The 20722-nt window shown below is 38.2% G+C and overlaps 1 protein-coding gene across 27 annotated transcripts in view; it reads right to left on the bottom strand.

The window, feature by feature from the left end:
* MAP4 (microtubule associated protein 4) overlaps nt 1-20722 on the bottom strand; it is a 204940-nt gene that overhangs the window by 133016 nt on the left and 51202 nt on the right. Inside the window, exon 1 of one of the 27 annotated variants that reach the window (XM_077859056.1) lies at nt 5950-6105. The exons of 25 other annotated variants lie outside the window; for them this stretch is intronic. The gene's annotated coding sequence lies outside the window, so the exon portion shown is untranslated. Of the gene's footprint in view, nt 1-3679; nt 3804-5949; nt 6106-20722 lie in introns of those variants that run through there. One more of the 27 variants, XM_077859058.1, reaches the window with a different exon arrangement.

The following is a 20722-nucleotide window of genomic DNA, read 5'->3' as shown; positions in this document are numbered from 1 at the left end:
ATTCCCATTTAAAAAAAAAAAAAGGTTACGTTATTATCAGATGAACGAAGTCACCTTTCCTAACAAAAGATTTATTTTGTTGAGGTTAAATACTACTTCCTCATTAATCTCTTGTGGATAGCTCTGTTAACTAATTTATATCTAGCCCTTGTTGGCATGAAAAATACAGACATGTTCCCTAATCATGCTAATCAGCTAGGGGTGGCAGCCCCTCTGTGTGATCATGTACATCACTATCTCTTCAGAACATCAGACTCTCAATGTTTAAACATAATCTGAAGTTAAAAAGTATAATCTACTACAGACAAAACTACAGGTGAATAGCCCAGAAAATACAGAAATAGTGTAGTAAAAATGCCAAAGGGCCTGCAGTAAACTGAGCTCCCAGTATATACATAGCAGGGTGAAATTAAAAAAAAAGTGTTCAGGGTACTATCTCTGCTTTCAAAAGGTCTAATTTAAGAGAGACTCATAAAGATAAGTAAACATATGAGCTTTCTTGACCAGGCAAGTAAGTCAACTAGAAATCTTTAGCTGCACAGGTGGCTCATTAGGTTGAATGTCTCACTCTTGATTTTGGATCAGGCAAAAAAATCGTGAGGTCCTGGGATGGAGCCCCACGTTGGCCTCCATGTTCCGCAGGGAGTCTGCTTGAGGATTCTCTCTCTCTGTCCCTCCCCCTGCTTGTACAGCATGCTCTCTCTTCTCTCTCTCATGAATAAAAAGAAAGAAGAAAAGAAAGAAAAAAAAGAAAAGAAAAGAAAAGAAAAGAAAAGAAAAGAAAAGAAAAGAAAGAAAAGAAAGAAATCCTTAGCTGCACAGTATGATAGCTACTGCTTCTTTCTGCCCAGAAATTCATTCTTCCTTATCTCTCCCCATAGATACCAATAGTTACCCCAGTAGTGCTGGACACATAACCAGGAAGAGGATGGTTGGAAAAGGAATATTTCATAACTACATCCTGGATGGAAGACCCACCAAATGGCAGCTGTTCAGTTGCCCTGGTTGTCTTCTTTCTTGAGTCTAAGTGAGCAACCTTTCAATCTTTCTTTTAACTAATTTAGTCAATCTATTGCTTACAACCAAAGAATCTCAACTAATACACCCAGTCTTCCCTCCACACAAATTTTTAAAAGCCACAATTTACTGTGATTCGAGCCATTTTTAAAGTCTCGCCTTTAAAACTGTCCTCCACTGTCTACCTCTCTCCAGCTAAATTTACTAAGGAAAAAGAACACACCAAGGAGTACAGTCATTCTATCTTCATCTCTGTCTCCACACATAAGTTCCTATCATAGTTTTCAGTACAGAGCAGCACACTTATAACCCATTTACAACACATGAATATGGATGGGCAGTCCTATTCTATATGCCACCCAGGCTACTTTACATATAAAGTATGATGTCTCTCCAGATCCTACCAGGAAAAATGCTGAAAAAGAACTCATTAAAGAACTTTTTAAAAAGCCTGACAAATTTAATGTCAATAAGTTCTACAAAAAACAACTGGTCTTCCCTTTTCTATGATAACTATTAGCACCAGTTAGCATTTGAAATCTATTATGGGGACGCCTGGGTGGCTCAGCAGTTAAGCATCTGCCTTCAGCTCAAGGCATGATCCTGGGGTGCAGGGATAGAGTCCCACATCGGCCTCCCTCCGAGGAGCCTGCTTCTCCCTCTGCCTGTGTCTCTGCCTCTCTCTATGTCTCTCATGAATAAACAAAATCTTAAAAAAAGAAAAAAGAAAGAAATCTATTATGAACCAAAATTGATAAAGGATGTCTATAATTAAATAGTTTCAAGGTCAAAGAGCACTTGAAAGGACATCTGTACCATCTTTAACAATAGCTCTATTTTTTTTCCATAATATATACCTATGACACCTTTTTCATGCAATCCACTCAAACTTCCTAATTTAGGATACAGGTAAAAATACAGACAAAATCGACAGTATCTTTTAAATCTCATTTATGTGAGTGCATATTCTCAAAGGTCAGCTCTTTATCCACTGTAATCTTTCTCTCTTCACCCCCACCCCAACCTCCCAAACCACATCCTGGGCTGACATGGAATTTGAATAGCAGCTTAAATGCAGTTTAAGAAGGTAACCGATAGGGATCCCTGGGTGGCGCAGCAGTTTAGCGCCTGCCTTTGGCCCAGGGCACGATCCTGGGGATCCAGGATTGAATCCCACGTCGGGCTTCCGGTGCATGGAGCCTACTTCTCCCTCTGCCTGTGTCTCTGCCTCTCTCTCTGTGTGTGACTATCATAAATAAATAAAAATTAAAAAAAAAAAAAAAGAAGGTAACTGATAGAAAATTAGCTGAAAAGCAAGAAGGTCATTTGGCTCTGAGTACATCTAGCCAACCACCCAGCATCTGTATCTTAACATAGTTTAGATACTCCTTTCTTGTTACTACATATAAATAGAAGTATGATTTACAAACACACACACACACACACACACACACACACAATCTACTTATGGAAAATGAAAGTACTGGCTTTGATCCAGAAAGCCCCAGTTTTCAATAAATTAAATTCAATTTTATAGTTATTCTATTCTAAAATATATACAAGTATAAAAAATTCGGTAAGTGTTCCACAGGTTTGTTAAACTGGTTCTGCAAGTGTTCCAGAATTGATTTTAATGAATTCATGGGTGAATTTCATTCCGCACTTACGGAACTATTTAAGGTCACTTAATATTCAGTTATACCTTAAAACACTGAGTTATGTAATTTATGGACAAAAGTATATGACACAACGTTATTCTCAAATCTGGATATTCAGGAAGATTCAAATGTGTACCCTTGTGAATGAGGACTATCTACTTAAGAGAAATGATCTATTTATGCTATTCCTTTCTCATTTGTATAAAGTTTTTACCTTTAAAAGGATTTGTTCCTGGCAGGCAAGGAAAGAAAGCTGGGTACAGAAGTTTCTATGCTTCCCTGGGCACCAGTTTAATCTAAAGCTTTCAGTGAGTCATGGGCAGGGGCTGAGTTCCCTAATCTGTAAAATTAGAGTGGTATGTTAAATGATTCCTGAGGTTGATTATTCTGTAAACTGCTTATAATTTAGATTTATCACTTAAGTTAGAAATAAACAAGATGCACGTAGATCCTCAATGTGCATGTGTGACTTTTACATATCAAGTGCTCCCAAATATAACTGGGTTCAGGTTTATTAAAAGGCAAAAGCTTTTTGGCAAAGGGAGAGACTAAAAACAAACTCAACGCTGTGCAGTGCCCTGCTTGAGCAAATCTGACTGGAGCTTAAGAAACTCCACCCAGTTCTGGCTAACATCAAAGGAGACTTGACACCACTCTGCCAGAAAATAAGTCCCATATTATTTAACCAGGTACCAAGAGAACACAGTTTTTGAGCATAGCACTCTGGACAGCTGATCTTTCATTCGGACCACGTGCCTTTAGTGAAACTACATGGTAAGAAGAGTTTTGAAAATTTGTGAACGAGGACAAGAAGAAATGGCAAGATGATGAAGCAGAGAACAGAATTTTGGTCTCTTGACTACCCTCTGACTATTAATAGCCATGGACTCATACGGAGTAAATAAGAAGATATGATGCAGTCACAAAGCATCTCCTCTGTTGTATGATTTACTTTAGATCACAAACTCTGGAATTAGTTACTAAACTCAACTATTTTCAGGTACCTGGGTGGCTCAGTGGTTGAGTGTCTATCTCTGGCTCAGGTCCTGGGACTGAGTCCCGAATCAGACCTCCCACACGGAGCCTACATCTCCCTCTGCCTCTGGGTAGGTCTCTGCCATTCTCTGTGTCTCTCATGAATAAACAAATAAAACCTTTAAAAAAAAATAAAAATAAAATAAAACACTTTCTAGGTCTATAGAGATTAATGTTCATATCTAATTTAAATACACAGAAGTGTAGGCAATTTTTTAAGGTCCCAAAATTCTTCTTGAAAATTTTAGGTCAGTTTTACCTATAGTCAAGTAGTCACTCATTCCAGAACTGTGCTCATTCTGTCTCAAGAGAAATTATCATTAGCAATCTACTCTGCAAATGGCCTGTGGCTGCATTTGTCCTTCCCTATCTACTCCCCTCCCTGTGGCCCCTCCTCTCTCAAAGGTGCTGCTTCAAAAGCTAAAGTGGAGAAAAAAACTCATGATGAAAAAGAACAGCCTAATTCTCACCAACACACTGAAACACTTTTCACAACCACAGTCATATTTTCATTTCACTCTGTCATATTAGCCAAATCTTTACCAAGATTCATTTGCGGTAGCCAGCATTTTCTTTTCAAAAGTGTAGAATCCTATTTCATAATTTCAAGAGGGATAAGGGGACATACATCTCAGAAGGTCCATCATTCCATCTTAGTGTGAATTTAGTTATCAAGTTAACTTTCCTCTTAATCCCAGAAATCAATTCCACGGAAAGTATCTGAGTTTGGGGTTTTAGTGTGAAAAGGGAGAATACTAATTTAGTAACACGGAACATTTCAGGAACAATGCAGATCTGGATAAGGTATCAAGGTAGGGAGAGAGCATGTTGTCCCAGAGGCCCTTGGAGGTCAAAGAAAGGGAAGGAACACAAAGCCAAAAACAAGCTCTTTTAAAAATATTGCCTCCTGTCAATTTTAGAAGGAAGAAACTTTCTTCACAGTCAGCTGGACTAGTTGAGAAACAAAATTCTCATTTATAAAGTTGGTTATCAAAAAAAAATAAAAAATAAAAAAATAAAGTTGGTTATCTAAGGGAAATGCTGGTGAGTTCCCAATAACCAACTTAGTAAGTAAACATTTAATAATAATTCTTAAAGGCAGAAGACCATTACTAATGCTTACTTAAATTTTCTCCATGATTGATACTTTCAATTTTGGTGGGAGGAGTAGGGGTAAGGGTGAATTATGGACAAGATACAGAACTAAAAAGCTATGTGGCTAATATTTTTCTTTCTTTCTTTTTTTTTTTTTTTCTGCATGACTATGTAAATGGAGAGAATTCGGAGGCCGCATTAAGCTTCTATCCCAGGATATTAGTAAGAGTGCTGTGCCCAAAATGAAGTTGTTCTTCTTAAGGCTTGGAAGAAACCCAGCATCCCAGCCAGTTCCAGAGACCATTTATATCTGACATGGTTAGTGGTACAGCCTGCATCACAAAGATTTCATATTCAACATGAGATTTTTTTTTTAGTTTGCCTATCAAATTTTCAATTATTAAAAAAAAAAATTTTTTTTTCAATTACTAAATGGGGACTCTATTCCTCAGATTGGTTTTAATGAAGTTCTTTCAGAGGTCTATTACATAGCAAGCTGAACCTTATTTGTCTGGTGTCTGTGTTCTGCTTTTAATTTATTTAACTAGAAAACTAGATTGATTTATACTTTCAATCAAAACAATATTTAAAAGTAAAACCAAATCTTTATTAAGGACCTATATGGGAATCAGCTATCATCTTACCCAGAGGTAAGGGTCCCTGAGGTTAATCTGAATTTCTCCTGCTCCTCCCCAGAACCAGAATGGCAAAAGCACAACTCAGCAACATCTTGACTATCCTAGCAATAAGTCCCAAACCCCTATAGAATATATTAAGTTTCCACCCCCAGGTACCTCCCTACACACTTCAAGGACAACAGCTGTACTATTATGAACTGATGGTATTTGCAGGCTCCACAGGATTCTGTTCAAAACCACCATTTGTCCTGTTCATCATAGGATGAGCAACAAGAGAAAGCCCTTGATTACTGGAATAGCTGAGGCCATTGCCCAGTGACATTCCTATATATAAGAGCAAATGGATTTTACTTCCATGTAGGCCCCCCCAAGCAGAGTTCCTTTTCCCACTGCTGTTTTAGGGAGTTCTGTCCTTTAAACATAAAAACATTGCATGCACATGCACACACATATTCACATACAGAAAACCTTGCAGCACAAGCTTCAAAGCCTAGCTTCTTACTTACAAGAACTATCCAGGCAGTCTGTCTTCAGTCCTAACCAAATGCATTTTGGACCTCTAAGCAGGCACCTGCCTGCCACGTTTCTGTCCAAGTGAATTTAAACCTATTTCTCCAAGAAGAATCATCCACACTAGATACCTCCCACTGTTAGCCATGTGATACACTCAGCATGATGTCTGCTGAAGTCTGGGAATGTGCGCCAAAACAAGACACGACAATGACACAGCACTTACATTTCTGCTATAACCATCCTTAAAAGCAACTCTTCAATTTTATCTCAATTAAGAAAAAAAAAAAAGTGAATCTTAAGATGATTCTCAATAGCTCAATCCCCTCAAATTGTAAAATTTGTAATTTTATTACAATTGTAAAATTGTAAAATTTATTTTAAATTTTGTAAAATTGTAAAATTTATTAAAATTGTAAAATTTGTAAAATTGTAAAATCTCAATCCCCTCAAATTGTAAAAAAAAAAAAAAAAAAAGTATTTCTTAAAATGTCACTATTCATCCCATTCTTCTTCAGTCTAATTAAGAGCAAAACACATTCAGAGTTTGCCTACACCTATCTAGAAATTATTTCTAAACACTTAAGAACTCTAAAGGCTTTTATAAAAAGACCAGCTTAAATAATCTAAGCTCCAATTCCTTCACTTTAACAGTGGACAACAACAACAAAAAAAGGACCAGAAAAAAAGATGTCATTTTTTTTTTAAGTATTTATTTACTCATTCATGAGCCACAGAGAGAAACAGAGACACAGGCAGAGGGAGAAGCAGGCTACATGCAGGGAGCCTGACATGGGACTCAACCCTGGGTCTCCAGGATCATGCCCTGGGCTGAGGGTGGCGCTAAACCGCTGAGCCACCGGGGCTGCCCAAACAAGTCACTTTTAAGTGAAGCTGAACTGAGGATCAGGCTAAGGGGAGAGCGAGCAAACACTAGAAACACAAGCAAGGTGTTTGTCCAGAATTGACAAAATCTTTGAATTTGCTTTGTTTTATCTGATGCAATGACATCACTATACTTCCATTTTCTTCCCCCTACTTTTCTTCTTAAAGGATAAAAGCAACTGGAAGAGTCTTGAACATCAGGGGGAAAAAATCTCAACTGATTTTTTTTTTTTTTAAGATTTTATTTAGGGCAGCCCCGGTGGCTCAGCGGTTTAGGGCCGCCTGCAGCCCAGGGTGTGATCCTGGAGACCCTGGATCGAGTCCCACATCAGGCTCCCTGCATGAAGCCTGCTTCTCCCTCTGCCTGTCTCTGCCTCTCTCTCTCTTCCCTGTGCATTCTCATGAATAAATAAATAAAATCTTTAAAAAAAATAAGATTTTATTTATTTATTAATGAGAGATAGAGAGAGAAAGAGAGAGAGAGAGAGGCAGGCTCCATGCAGGGAGCCTGACACGGGATTCGATCTCGGGTCCCCAGAATCAGGCCCCGGGCCGAAGGCAGCGCTAAACCACTGAGCCACCCGGGCTGCCCTCAACTGATTTAAAAGGACTCCAACGTCTATTAAGAAAAAAAATCACTCCAAACTCCTTAGTATGATATCCTGGTCATATAATCCTACAGGACCCTGCCCTAGGACCTACAAGAACCATCAGCAGTTTTCCATGGAGGCTCTCCCTGTACCTGAGTCACATGGAATCAGCTGCCATTTTATAAGCCTATCACTGATCTCATTACCACATGCCCTTGTTCACGCAGTTCTCCACACTTCAAATCCTCTTCATTGCTGCTCGCTTGTCAGTCTTAAAATCAAGGCCCAAATCAACTATCACCTTTTCTGTGATTCCCTTTTGAAATCTTTTCTCCCAGCACCATGGAGAACTAACACCTCATCTGTACTTCAATTGTAACAGTACAGTCTAATCTGTACTGTAGTTTTATATGCCAACGGCACTTATAACTGCTAGATCCCAAAGGGGAAGGACCATGTCCAAGCAACGTGTGTATTTTCTCTTAGTGGATTACTTTGCACAGAAGATGAACTAAAATAACAAAAACCAACAAAACAAGGGAGCTAGGTAAACAGAATTCTAAAATGGTATGACTGAACTTAATAAAAAGGTCTCAGGTCTCAGGGTGCCTGGGGGTGCTCAATCAGTTAGGTGTCCGACTCATGATCTCAGCTCAGGTCTCAATCTCAGTGTCGTCAGTTCAAGGCCCGCACTGGGCTCCACAATGGACATGGAGCCTATTTGGGGGGGAGGGGGGGAAGTAGGTCTAATTTGAAACTAATCAGAGGTGCTAAAACTACAATAACTCTTCAAAACGGGAAAAATGATAAACATGGTCAAGGTTGAATGTCACCACTGATTAACTACATTCACCTCATTTCTTCTACTTTCCAAACAGCTTTGTGCCAGAGCACTCATGTTGTCTGCAATCACAGAAAGCAAGCCAACAAGGAGTAACCATACAAGCCAGATCTCCATGCTGGTCATCTTATCATTATTAGGCAGGGCAATAAAAATAGCTCTCTGCTTTTAGAAAAGCACAACATGATGCAATATGGCAGAAACAAATAGCATTTTGTTGAAGAGATAAACTACCACCATCATGTTAACATCACCGTTAATTTTATAATTATTAAAATGTTAAATCTCCATAGTATCAGCTCACATATGTCTGTCAAGGAGTAGTAAATACACTATGCAATTTTAAGATTACTGAGTGCTGGGGAAACTGGTTGAAGGGAAAAAACTACTCACACTTGATTAGCTTTTGAGAACTAATCAAGAAAAATCTCTCCATCAAGCCAAGTGAAGCTTCTCAAGTTCAGAGCCATAAAGTGCCATATTTTATTCTTTAAGATGTCAGTGAAAGTGAAGGAAAATGAAAGACTGAATTATAAGGAGATGGGGATTTGTGCTGATAATTCTGTAATTATTTATTATAGATACACACAATGTGTGTCTCCTTCAGAGTCCCATTGGACTCTGAGTTCCTAGATGGCAAAGACATATCTTTTTCATCTTTTATCCTGTACATCTAGTACTATAGTGACACCTGTTAGGATCTCAAATGCAGTCATCTTGCTGGGAGTGCTCTATTCCATATCATGACACAGACTTCTCTCGTTGGGAGTTCACAGTTGCCTAGATGGAAGAAACCTCTTGGCTCTTCCACTGTGGGTCCTGGGCTTACAATCAGCATTGGAGTATAGTAGCCACACTCTTCTGGCAGGAAAGAGGAAGGTATGAACTCTATAGGGTACTCAGCAGACATTTTGTAGAAAGCCCTTAATGGTGGTAGTAAATGCCTTGCCTTTAACATAAAAGTGCCTTATAAATGCTTTCAAATGGGGAGGAGGAGTGTAAAATACTGAATAAAGTGAAAAGTCAAAGGAATCTTTCAAGGTATTTTTAACCTAACTTTTAACATTTTATCTGGAATAGAAGTAAGGATCTGAGTTAAAAGTGAAATGCAGTCAGGGGTGGGGGGAGGGGGGGGACAGAAAAAAAAGTGAAATGCCACTGGATCAGAATCATTCAGGGACAGAGGTGGGCAATTTCAGTTTTTAAGTGTTGATTCTGAAGGGTACTCAATTGAAACTATTGAATTAACAATCTACTTAATACACTAAAAATATAGTTTACTGAAATGAAACATAAGACAATTTATAAAACTTAACACTTTTTTTTAAAAATTTACTTATTCAAAAATAAATAAATAAATAAATATTTACTTATTCATGAGAGACACAAAGAGGCTGAGACATAGGTAGAGGGAAAAGCAGGCTCCCCACTGGAAGCCCGATATGGGACTCAATCCCAGGACCCTGCAAACACATCCTGAGCCAAAGGTAGATGCTCAATCACTGAGCCACCCAGGTGCCCCAAAACTTAACACTTTTAGAAAGAGATCACATTCTCCCTTTATGGGAAGGTAGGTGCTTTTTTTTTTTAAAATAATTTATTCATGAGAGACACAGAGAGAGAGAGAGAGAGAGAGGCAGAGACACAGGTAGAGGGAGAAGCAGGTTCCATGCAGGGAGCCCGATGTGGGACTCAATCCCAGATCCCAGGATCACGCCCTGAGCTAATGTCAGACGCTCAACCACTGAGCCACTCAGGCATCCCTGGGTAGGTGCTTTAGATAGACTTTACTAGAAGTAGAGCCCGACAGGGATTCTTATATAATTGATTTACTGAGGGAGTGCCTTCAAGAGAAACCTGTAAGGGACGGAAAGGAAGCAAAACTGTGTTTCAGCTAAAGGTTAGCCTGTGCCTCTTGTCTGGGAAGCTATGAAGCACAACCATACCACAGAGTCAATCCCACCATGAGGTAAGGGAACCAGGTTTTTGTAACTCTCATCAGGCAGTCCTTGGCTGAGAGCCATGTGAAGGGAGGGGACATAAGTTCCCAGGCATCTCTGGGGGAGGTGGCTCCCACATGCTATGGCCCTTGCTAACACTCACAGCAGCTTGGGGTTGGTGTTGGGGGTGGGGGGGTGTTTATCAGAGAGAGAGAGACGGACTCTAAGCAAAAAACCATTAGTAGAAAAAAACTGACAAATTTAATTCACTAAGATTTACCAGTATTAAATATTAATCTTGTATGTATCTAACAACACAGCTATTTTTTTTTTTACAACACAGCTATTTTAAAAACAAAAAACTTCATCCAAAACAACAACACTAATTCAAAAAGAGTATATGCACCCCTATGTTTACTACAGCATTTTATAACAGCCAAGATCATGGAAGCAATCTGTGTCCATCAAAAGATGAATGGAAAAAGAAGATGCGATACATATACATACATACACACACACACACACACACACACAATTTAATATTACTCAGCCATAAAAAAGGATGAGCTCTTGCCATTTGCAACGACATGGATGGACCTGGAGGGTATTAAGCTAAGTGAAATAAGTCAGAGAAAGACAAATACCATATGATTTCACTTATATATGGAACCTAAAAGACAAAACGAACAAACAAAAAGCAGAAAAAGACCTATAAATATAGAGAACAAACACAGTTGGCAGAGCAGAAGGAGATATAGGGGGAGACAATTCATTAATATTTAATACTGGTTAATGGGTAAAATGGGTGAAGGGAAATGGGTAATAGAGGCTTCCAGACAGGAAATGAATAAGTCACAGGAATAAAAGGCACAGCTTAGGGAATATAGTCAATAATGTTGTAATAGCACTATATGGTAACAGATGGTAGCTACACTTGTGTGAACACAGCATGATGTAAAAACTTATCCAATCACTAAGCTGTAGCTAAAACTGTAATGTTGTATATCAACTATACTTCAATAAAAGTAAAACAAAAACATAAAACTGACCTTAATGAGGAGAAACAAAGGAATCCTCCTTCAGACAGGGGATATTGTAAAACATCTCAGTAACTGACACATCTTATAGACAAAAGTCAGTAAGCATATACTAGCTCTGAACAACTCAATATACAAGTTTCAGCTAATGAACTACAAAGTACAACTGGAGAAGACTCTTTTCTAACACATATGGGACATTTCATTTGTAAAATAAATGTCTATTAAGACATAAAACAAATCTCAAATTTTAAAAATTATTATTATAAGAGAAGAAACTAATGGTTACCCGCAAGGAGGTGGATGGGGGGGGGAATGGGTGAAATAGATGATGGGAATGAAGGAGTGTACTTGTGATAAGCACCAGGTGTGACATGGAAGTGTTGAGTCATTCTACTGCACACTTGAAATCACACTGTGTTAACTGGAATTTAAAAACTTTTTAAAAAATAATTTTTTAAAAAAAATTATTATTTTATGATATACATTTAGGAAACATCACAAATAAGTTAGAGATAAAATCTGAATTTTTTTTTTAATATTTTATTTATTTATTTAGGATAGTCACAGAGAGAGAGGGAGAGGCGGAGACACAGGCAGAGGGAGAAGCAGGCTCCATGCACCGGGAGCCTGACGTGGGATTCGATCCCGGGTCTCCAGGATCGCGCCCTGGGCCAAAGGCAGGCGCCAAACCGCTGCGCCACCCAGGGATCCCCAAAATCTGAATTTTTAAAAAATTTGTTGGGGCAGCCTGGGTGGCTCAGTGGTTTAGCGCTGCCTTCAGCCCAGGGTGTGGTCCTGGAGACCCGGGATCAAGTCCCATGTCGGGCTCCCTGCGTGGAGCCTGCTTCTCCCTCTGTCTGTGTGTCTCCCTCTCTCTGTGTCTCTCATGAATAAATAAATAAAATTAAAATTAAAAATGTATTAAGAAAATTTTTTAAAAGCTGCAAACAATTAATGAGTTAAATCATAAAAGAAATGAAGAAATACTTAGAATTGAGTAATAACAAAAATATTAAACACCAAAGCTTGTAGAATATACTTAAAGAAAGAATTTGAGGAAGTTTCCAGCCTCAGGTGCTTTTATTTAAAAAAGAAGAATATTAAATGTTTGTTATTTATAAATAAATAAATAAGAAAGAAGAAAGAAAGAAAGAAAGAAAGAAAGAAAGAAAGAAAGAAAGAAAGAAAGATGGATATAAATAAATTAGTTAAAATCCATATTAAGAGTCAGATAGAGAAAAAAAAAAAGTCAGATAGAAATAAATTTAAAGAAAACCAAAAGGGGCAGCCTGGGTGGCTCAACGGTTTAGCGCCGCCTTCAGCCCAGGGCCTGATCCTGGAGACCCCGGATCGAGTCCCACATCAGGCTTCCTGCATGGAGCCTGCTTCTCCCTCTGCCTGTGTCTCTGCCTCTCTCTCTCTCTCTCTCCCTCTGTATCTCTCATTAATAAATAATAAAACCTTTAAAAAATAATAAAATAAAGAAAACCAAAGGAAGGAAATAAAGTCTTGTACAAAAATAAGGTACAAAGAAAGAAATGAGGAGATCAACAAAGCAAAAGTCCCCTTTAAGGAGTAATAAAGTTAACAAACCTTTGGTAAGACTGACCAAAAAAGGAGAGAGGACATAAATGAACAATTCTGGGAAGGAAGGGAAAAGAATAATGCTATAAATGTGGCAGAGGAAAAAGGAGATTACCAGCAACTATGCCAACAAACATGAAAATCAGATGAAAAAGACCAGTTCCAGGGCACCTGGCTGGCTCAATGGATGGAGCATAGGACTCTTGAGCTCAGGATTGTGAGTTTGAGCCCCACATTGGGTGGAAAGATTACTAAAAAAAACAAAACAAAAAAAAAATTACATATATATATATATATATATACTTTTTAAAAAGACCAGTTCCTAAAAGATCCTAACTGATCCAAAATATTATAGTAAGCAAAAAACCTAAAAAGTCCCAAATCAATTAAAGAAATTGAAACAATATTTTTAAGTCTTAGACACACAAACACCCCCCCACACACACACACACGCATATATAGCACATATACACATCCTACCTAAGGATTTTACAGTTCTACCAAATACTCAAGGTGCAGATAACTCTGATCTAACATAAACTCTTTAGAAAATAGAATTCTCACCAAATCATTTTATGAGGTTAACAAAAGTATAATGTAGTGGTTAGAGGCCTGCATTCCAGCCAGACTGTGAGAGAGGTTCAAAGTTGGCTTCTACCACTTACTATCTATGTGACCTTGAGCAAGTTTCTTCATTCTTTTGCTTCAGTTTCCTCAAATGTAAGTTGGGAATAATAGTATCACCTACTTTCTGGATCTGTTAATATATAAAATAGGGCATGGAACATTGTATGGGTTTTACAGATTTGCTACTGATTATATGACTATTAATAATATAACTGCTACTAAATCCAAACAAGAAGAACACAGTAATGGAAAATTATAAGCCAAAATAAACTTTACAAACTTAAATCAGGGGTCAGCAAACATTTTCTGTACAGAGCCAGATAGTAAATTGTTTATAAACTCACTTATATACTTTGTAACAAATAAAGGCAGTCCTTGCTTTGCATGGTTCTAATAAGCACAAATTTCAGTTACCACGATTTAGTTAAATAATACCAGTCCCCCAACAATGTGGTTCAAGTTTCAGTTAACATGGTACATTAACTATAAGAAACTGCAAAAAGTATAAAATTTGCTGTTAGCCCTTCGGTCTACAAATTACTACATAAGTAACAGGTGTGCATGGAGATCAGTGACCTGTCACACCACTTTTTAAATTTTTTTAAAGATTTTATTTATTTATTCATGAGAGACACAGTGAGGCAGAGACATAGGCAGAGGGAGAAGCAGGCTTCCTGCAGGGAGCCTGGTGCAGGACTTGATCCCAGGACCCCAAGATCACAAAGTGAGCCAAAGACACACACTTAACCAACTGCGCCACCCAGGCACCCTTCATATCACTTATTAAAAAATATTTTATTTATTTATTTTAGAGGGGAGGGAAGGGAAGAGGGAGGAAAAGAGAGAATCCCAAGCAGACACCATGCTGAATGCAGAACCCCCTACACAGGGCTCGATTTCACAACCCTGAGGGTCATGACGTGAGCCAAAATCAAGAGTTAGAGGCTTAACCCAGGCACCCTTCACATCACTTCTTCAAAGCCTGCTGCTGATTGGTCACTGAGCATCTGTTATTCAGTTCATGCATAAACGTGATGTTGCCTCCTCATCTCCCAATGATGAACCCATGTGGCATTTCACAAAACTGAGTAACTGAAAGAAGAAACTGGCCTACAAAAACAAATGTGCAGCAAAGAATCAAAAAGTAGTTAACACTGGAAATGAAATTCAAGTCAAACATAAATGTACTCATAGAAAAATCAGCTCACTGGGAATGTTGACATTATCACCATTCAAAAGACTCTGGATATGCTGCCAGAGGAACTCAGTGAAGGTAAACTTATCTCCATAAATGAGGGCAATGATTTGGTGAAAAAAAATGAAAATGCCTTAGAGGAGGTGATGCTGGCAAGAAATTTCACATTAGAAGAACTGGGAAGAGGGGATCTCTGGGTGGCTCAGTGGTTTAGTGCCTGCCTTTGGCCCAGGGCGCGATCCTGGAGTCCCAGGATGGAGTCCCACATCAGGCTCCCGGCATGGAGCCTGCTTCTCCCTCTGCCTATGTCTCTGCCTCTCTCTCTCCATGTCTATCATGAATAAATAAATAAAATCTTAAAAAAAAAAAAAAGAGGAAGAAGAAGAACTGGAAAGATACTTTCCTATTTTTCATTTCCATAAGTTTTATAACGGAGAACAAGGGAGCTTTTTTTTTTTAAGTTTTTAAAGATCACAGGACAATCATAATTTTTCCCATTGATTATTAACTTTGCTTAGCACAGTTTCACTCTGCATGGCCATTTTTACAGTCCCAAATACTGTGCAAAGCAAAAATGGCCTGAACTCAACACTACCATCATAGTATGAAAGTTTCCATAGACAATACACAAATGAACGAGTGTCTCTGGGTTACAATAAAACTGTATTTATAGTCACTAAAATTGAAAAGGGTACATCATATGTCATGAAATGTTTTTCTCCTTTTGATTTTCTGTCAATCATTTTAAAATGTGACAAACATTCCGTGTTCACAAATTTTTTTTTAATTTTTTTTTATTTTTATTTATTTATGATAGTTACAGAGAGAGAGAGGGGCAGAGACACAGGCAGAGGGAGAAGCAGGCTCCATGCACCGGGAGCCCGATGTGGGATTCGATCCCGGGTCTCCAGGATCGCGCCCTGGGCCAAAGGCAGGCGCCAAACCACTGCGCCACCCAGGGATCCCCACAAATTTTTTTTTAAGATTTTATTTATCCATTTGAGAGAGAAAGCACAACCGAGGGAGGGGCAGATGGAGAGGAACAAGCAGACTCCCTGCTAGTGGGGAGCCTGACGCCAAGCTCAATCCCAGGACTCTGATATCACAACCTGAGCCAAAAAACACACACTAAACTGACTAAGCCACCCACACGCCCCTTATCTCATAAATTATACAAAAATAGACAGTAAGCTGAATTTAACCTTAAGCCATAATTTGCTGACTCCTGACTTAAGTGAAAAAAATCCTAAAATAAACAGTAGCAAATCAAATCAAGTAATGTGAAAGGATTCAACTTAAACCAAGTTGGCTAATAAAACTTTAAAAGAATCTATCAATATATTCACTACATCAAGAGATGAAGTAGGGAAACTAAAAGCTCATTTCTCAATAGAACCAAAAAAGCCTCTGAGAGACACCTGGATGGCTCAGCAGTTGGGTGGCTGCCTTGGGCTCAGGGCTTGATCCCTGTCCAGGGATCAAGTCCTGCACCGGGGTCCCTGTGGGGAGCCTGCTTCTCCCTCTGCCTATGTCTCTGTCTCTCTCTGTGTGTGTGTCTCACAGAGACACAGAATTTATTTATTTATTAAATAAATATTTATTATTTATTATTTATTTATTTAATAATAAATTCTTTTTTAAAAAAGCTTGGGGTAGAACTCAATTAGGATAGGAAGATCCTTTATCTGACAAAGGGTATCTACAAAATAAACAACAAAACGAAACCTGCCACAAACATTTTCTTGAAATGAGGTAGAAATAAAAACACCTGCTATTGCTGCCTGCTATTGCATAGCTAGTATGGTACAAAGAGCCAAGGAAAAAAATTAAGAGCATAAGGATCATAAAGAAAAATAATAACAGTCATTGTTTGCAGGAAACTATATACAGAGGAAATAAACTATTAAAATTAGTAAATGAATTTAGCAAGGTTGTTGAGCTCCAGGCAAATTATTAAAACACAACTGTATTTCCACATCCTAGCAAAAACAAATGGAAGATTTTTTGTTAAAAGTATCACTTATAATGGCATTTTCTTCAAAATTTCTAAGAATAACTTTAATGAAAGATATCCTGTACTACTACACAGAAAACAAAAAACTGAAATTACACATTTGAATAAATGGCAGGATATATCATGATCATGTAGAAGACCCAATATTTTAAAGATGTCAGTTATCTCCAAACTGATCTACAGATTGAACCTTTACAATCAAAATCCCAGTAGGTTTTTGGTTTTAAATTCAAACTGAAAAGTTGATTCTAAATTTTATATGAAAATATAAACAACTAAGACAATCTTAAGATAATTTAGAAGACATTAAGCCACTAAAGATCAAAACACACTGCTGGATTAATCTATATGAAATTGCCAAAAAGTAGTGACCTACAAATATGACCATTTCATAAGTTTCAACTAATATGTATAAATATAGAATTGAAGACATTAAGGTACTGGCACAATCACCAAGAAAGAGGCCAAGTAAACAGTTTCAAAACAGAACCACTACATACAGTAACTTATGTGACACCTGCGGAGTAATAGGTAAAGAACTGTTTTTTTCAATAAATGATGCTGGGTCAATTGGATATCCAATTATAGGGGAAGATGTATCTTGAGTTCTATCTCACACAATGCACAAAAATCAATTCTAGGTAAATAACAAGCCTAAGAGTGAAAGATAAAACAATGAAGCTTCTAGAAGATAATATGGAGAATATCTTCATGATCATGGGAGTAAGCCAAGATTTCTTAAACAGGTCACACAGATCACTATAAGGGACTAAGATTGATAAATTAGACTACATTAAAGATAAGAATTTGTGTCCATTCAAACCATGTGTTGAAGAAGATACTTGCAACACATAAAACTCATATACGGGATATATAAAGAAATCTTACAAATAAAAAATAAAGAAAAAGCTGGGGTGCCTGGGTGGCTCAGTAAGTTGAGCATCTGACTCTTGATTTCAGCTCAGCTCATGATCTAGGGGTCATGAGATGGAGCCTCAAGTTAGACTCTGGGCTCAATGTGGAATCCACTTGAGATTCTACCTTTCCCTCTGCCCCTCCCCGTTTGTGCCCTCTCTCTTTCAAATAGATAAAATCTTAAAAAAAAAAAAAAAAGGCAAAACAAAGGCCATCTCTCACAGGAGACTATCCAAATAACCAATAAACATATGAAAAAGTGCTTACTTTTACTAATCATCAGGGAAAAATAAATTTACACTGAGATCCAATAAATAAGCGTTTAAATAGTAGAATTGCTAAAATGAAAAAGACAATATCAAGTGTTAGGAAGCATAAGCAGCAGACTAGACCTCTCATACACTGACATAAATTGATACAATCATGTTAGACAACAGTATGTTATTGTTTATAAGGTAGAATTTGTAAATTCTTAAAGTCAAATCCTTAGACTCAGGCCCTCCATTTCTAGATATCTCTGATAAACTCTTACATCCCTTTATAATAATATCAAAGAAGGGTGGCTCAGTGGTTGAGCATCTGCCTTAGGCTCAGGGCATGATCCTGGAGTCCTGGGATCGAGTCCCACATCAGGCTCCCTGCATGGAGCCTGCTTCTCCCTCTGCTTAGGTCTCTGCCTCTCTCTTGTGTGTGTGTCTCTCATGAATAAATAAATTCCTTTAAAAAAAAAAAAAAGAATGTCAAAGCAGCATTATTCATAATAAGAAGAATCTAAAAACAACCCAGAGGTACATCAATAGAGAACAATTTTTTTAAGATTTATTTATTTATTTATTCATGAGAGACAGAGAGAGAGAGAGAGGCAGATACACACAGGCAGAGGCAGAGAGAGAGAGAGGCAGATACACAGGCAGAGGGAGAAGCAGGCTCCATGCAGGGAGTCTGACGTGGGACTCAATCCTGGGTCTCCAGGACCACGCCCTGGGCTGGAGGCGGCGCTAAACTGCTGAGCTACCTGGGCTGCCCGAGAATAGATTAAATTTTATATTAATGAAATAAATACAGCATTGAGAATGAATTAACTATAGATAAACACATAGACATCTGTGTGATCATGGGAGTAAGCCAATGATCTTGGCTTACTTTCAATAAGTGTTTAAAAAGTCCTACATTTATAATCAAACTACTAAAATAAACACAAAGGGTGCCTGGGTGGTGCAGTCAGTTACGCATCGGACTCTTGATTTCGGCTCAGGTCATGATCTCAGGGTTGCAATATCAAGCCTTACGTGGGCCTCCACAGTCAGTGTGGAGTCTGCTTAAGATTCTCTCTCCCTTAAAAAAAAAAAAAAAAAAAAAAGATTCTCTCTCCCTCTTCCCTTCCCAATCATACTCTCTTTCTAAAATAAATAAATAGGGGATCCCTGGTGGCTCAGTGGTTTAGCACCTGCCTTCGGCCCAGGGTGTGATTCTGGAGTCCCGGGATCAAGTCCCACATCGGGCTCCCTGCATGGAGCCTGCTTCTCCCTCTGCCTGTGTCTCTGCCTCTCTCTCTCTCTTTCTCTCTGTCTCTCATGAATAAATAAAATCTTTAAAAAAAATAAAAAATTAAAATTAAATAAAATAAATAAATCTTAAAAAAAATACACAGGGAAAGGCACAAAAGTCAGTACGGTGATACTCTGAGGGAAAGAGAAACTCAGTAAGGAAGGGATAAATAAGGGACTTACGAAAGTCCAACTCTGTAAGCTGAGTGGTAGACTCATGAATATTTATTTTTATTATTCATTAAATTTTGCATATATATTGTTTTACACATAGAATGATACATATGAAGTATCAGAGCAAAAAAGGGGGGAAATGAGGGAGATGGATGGTAGAAAGACCAGGGAACAAGAATGGGAGGGAACATGGGATCCCTGGGTGGCTCAGCGGTTTGATGCCTGCCTTTGGCCTGGGGCGTGATCCTGGAGTCCCGGGATCAAGTCCCACATCCGGCTCCCTACATGGAGCCTGCTTCTCCCTCTGCCTGTGTCTCTGCTTCTCTCTGTGTGTGTCTCTCTCATGAATAAATAAATAAACTCTTAAAAAAAAAAAAAAAAAAGAATGGGAGGGAACAAAGAGAAAAACATGAACAGTACCTATTAAGTTAAAAGAAATAGATTGGCTTCTGATTTCTAATAGTAACACCGGACAGTAGAAAGCAATGGAATGATGCCTCTAAAACTGAGAAAATTATTCTGAACCTATTTTTATACCCAACCCATCTATTAAGTGAGGACCAAAATGGAAAATTCAAACATGCAATAAATCTAAAGTTTATTTTTCAAATACACTTTCTGAAAATGAACTTTCAGTGCAGACACCAGGAAAATGACAAGTGAACACAGCATCACAGAAAAGCCATAGTAGCCAAATAATACAATTAACCTACAAGAGAAATGATTCCAAGATGATAGGTAATCCACTAGATCTACAGACAACTGTATAAAATTAACCTTTCCACAAACAGTATGATTTTACAAAGCTGAACAACCTTAAATTTTATGTAGTATAGATGATACACATTTTTCTACCAACAAGGTGAAAAAAGGCAACAAAAAATAGGCAGGGACAGGGCACCTGGCTGGCTCAGTCAGAAGAGCATGCATAGTCAGGGCTGTGGGTTCAAGTCCCACACTGCGTATAGAGATTACTTAAAAATAAATTTTAAAAAAAAGTAGGCAGGACTATTGCTGCAGGGGGGACTACCGAAGAAAGTACTGATTCAAATACAATGCAAATGGAGGTGTGGCGTTATTTTGAGCTAATACTTTGAGAAAGGAATGAATCTTAGGTTTAGAACATTCTCATCAGAATTACTACCACAGGACGGACCCATGTGGAATTATATATTTCCCTTTTTTTTTTTTTTTAAGATTTTATTTATTTATTCACAACAGACAGAGAGAGAGAGAGAGAGAGAGGCAGAGACTCAGGCAGCGGGAGAAGCAGGCTCCATGCAGGAAGCCCAACGAGGGACTCAGTCCCGGGTCTCCAGGATCACACCACAGGCCAAAGGCGGTGCCAAACCGCTGGGCTACCGGGGCTGCCCTATATATTTCCTTTTGTACCTAAGTGTAAAACATATATCACAGA

Source organism: Canis aureus, chromosome 19, assembly GCF_053574225.1.
Source record: "Canis aureus isolate CA01 chromosome 19, VMU_Caureus_v.1.0, whole genome shotgun sequence".
Classification (NCBI taxonomy): domain Eukaryota; kingdom Metazoa; phylum Chordata; class Mammalia; order Carnivora; family Canidae; genus Canis; species Canis aureus.
The sequence above is the reverse complement of the archived record's forward strand: the minus strand, read 5'-3'. Positions and strand labels throughout refer to the sequence as shown.